We start from the raw sequence: 2,680 nt of genomic DNA, 5'->3' as shown, positions 1-2,680 counted from the left end.
CGGGTAAATAAATGGAGCGTGGAAGAAAAGTAAATAAAGCGCGAAACAAGGTGTTAGACGAGATGTTGGGTTAGGATGGTTATGGCAATGATGGTGCAAAAACGTTTTATCGCCTCAAAAACAGAGTGTTTAATGTACACATTCAACCTCGTAACAGAATGAATGATCAACAGATGGTAACGGATTAGTGGTAAATTCAATGTATAAATAATAATTATTATTATCTGTGGACGTTTATTTGACTATAATTTGTTATAATTTGACGGAAATCTGTACTTCAGCCCGCTTTTAGTGTATTTGACAAATGTTCAATGATCATGTTGGAAAAACATTTTTATTTTTACACAAATATTTTACTGAAGATTTAAATTTGTTTTGAAACCTTTGGTATTGGAAAATAGCGTACATAAAGAAGAAATTTGTAATATTTTTTACGTCAAGTCTACTAATCTATGGAATTCAAGCAGAAAGAATTGTTTGAAGTGTATGATGATTTTCTTTTTCCAGCTATCGCTAGGCGTGTTTTTTTTATCTAGAACCGTTTAGTTGGGTGAATTCATTTATTCTGTTACACAAATCTAAAAAAATGCCGACAATATATAAAAAACTTATCAGACAAGTTTCTGTGGAAATCAGTACAGATATACCTACTATGTGTATGTGTATAATAACTAATTCGATAGTCTCACTCATTGTTGTTATTATTAGCAATGGTTAAAACTTTTAAAAGATAAAAAAAAATAAAATTTTGGTTTAGAATTATTCTACAAAAAAATACAGAGCAAATATGATTAATTTGGTTATAAAAATAAAATCTATTTTACATATTTGTCGTGGAATATAAATGGCATCTAAGTAAATAACATTTGTTATTTACTTAGATGCAAATTATTTTATGAAAATTATCAATATTATTAAATAATAGTTATTAGTATCACAAGGCCAGAAACTGCACCTTTACGAGCATGAGTACGGTTTGCTGTACGAGTCGCAGACGAGTATTGCAAGTACGAATGCTCGCAAAATATTTTCTGGACGTGGGATACACACAATACGCAACATTTTTTGTGGCGACTTCTGTGGATTTTTGTGACATAAAAGTTAAAGCACTTATTTTAATAATTGGTATTAGGGACTTTTTTTGTGTTGACAACCCTTAAACATTTAAAATGTATAATCAACATCGCTCTTGTTTCCTGGCATTTATTAAATTTAATTAATTTAAACAAAAACTGACTAAAATATGACATTGTTGGTATTTAGCATTTTGTTGCTCTCACAAGATTTAAAACAGAAGTGTATAATTTAGTCACCCATAAGAAGTGTTTAAATACTTACAATTTAAAATTGCGTTTTCGATGAGAAGATATTTGTTCTTTAGATTACAAATTAATTAACTCTATTCTTGCAAATTCTGCTTTCTGCGCAATGGTGATCCAGAGATTATTAAGCACCTGCTCTTACATGTATTATTAATAGACTAATACCGTACGTTTAAAAAAATATGATCAACAACTGTTCTGAAGGTTTACATTATTATTTATTACACATAACCTAACTTTACGGTAAATCATTCATATACGAACCATTTTCAAACCAAAACAATTTTTGATCTTTGTTCATGAAAAATATTGTAATGATGATTGTCTGGCCAGATTACTCGAGTTAAGCCATACATTTCTCAATGTTTTGTTTCTCATAGCCGCTTTTGATCATTTTTTTTTAACAAATTGTCTTTCTATTCTTCTAGAGATTCTAGAGGGGATGATTTTGAAAAAAATAGCTCTTATACAGACAGAATATTTTTCTTCCATCACTACACCGTAGTTAATACATACAGGCTGTTTGAAAATTGCTAGTACAAAAAAAAACTGGTAATTGGTGATGGTGAGTTGAAGTCATCGGCAAAAAAAATTCTAATAAAAATCCTCTAGTTTTCGAGATCAAAATTACTAAAAACTGGGTTAAAATTGTTAGTGCGCCACTGAGTTAAGGTATTTTAAAAAGACACTTCACGTTGTTTAGCAATAACGAAATAAAAAATTTGATGTTCTTAAACTGTCAATCTGTGGTTGTCAAGATCTTGCAAAAAAATATTAATTTTTCATATTGTTGTATAGTCCTTCATTATCACGCTTGGTTACCAAGGTTTAAAAAATATTGCCCCGCCTGAGGCGTAGAATATGCAGGGATAGGGTTACTTTATCCCTTTTGTTTTAAAAAATTAAACATTTCTTAGGCCTTCCAGATGCCACAGTTTTCTTTTGTACTAGCAATTTTCAAACACCCTGTATATCTTATTTTTGTTAATGCAATAATAGCTGAAATGAATGAACTAATAATTTGGTCCCTAATATAATCCAACAATATATTAATTATCTATAATTTGGTAAAATAATGTCAATATAAAAATGTTGTGAATAATTTTCGAAAGAATAGGAAGTAAGAGTGAGTAAACTATTGCTTAGTAATTTCGTAATTATATCATTCATACTTCTAAAGATAAATGAGTGAAGGACCCAACGTTGTTTAAACAAAACATAAGCAGAGAATAAAATAAACAGTGTTTTGCAATAAAACAGTTGCTAGATGAAACTTGTTTATTTTAAACCAAATGTTTTAATATAATTTATCAATTCATTAAATTAGGGTAACCTGGAAGTAACAGGTGTTCAATTGA

Source organism: Tenebrio molitor, chromosome 9 (genome assembly GCF_963966145.1).
Source record: "Tenebrio molitor chromosome 9, icTenMoli1.1, whole genome shotgun sequence".
Taxonomy (NCBI): Eukaryota; Metazoa; Arthropoda; class Insecta; order Coleoptera; family Tenebrionidae; genus Tenebrio; species Tenebrio molitor.
The sequence above is the reverse complement of the archived record's forward strand: the minus strand, read 5'-3'. Positions refer to the sequence as shown.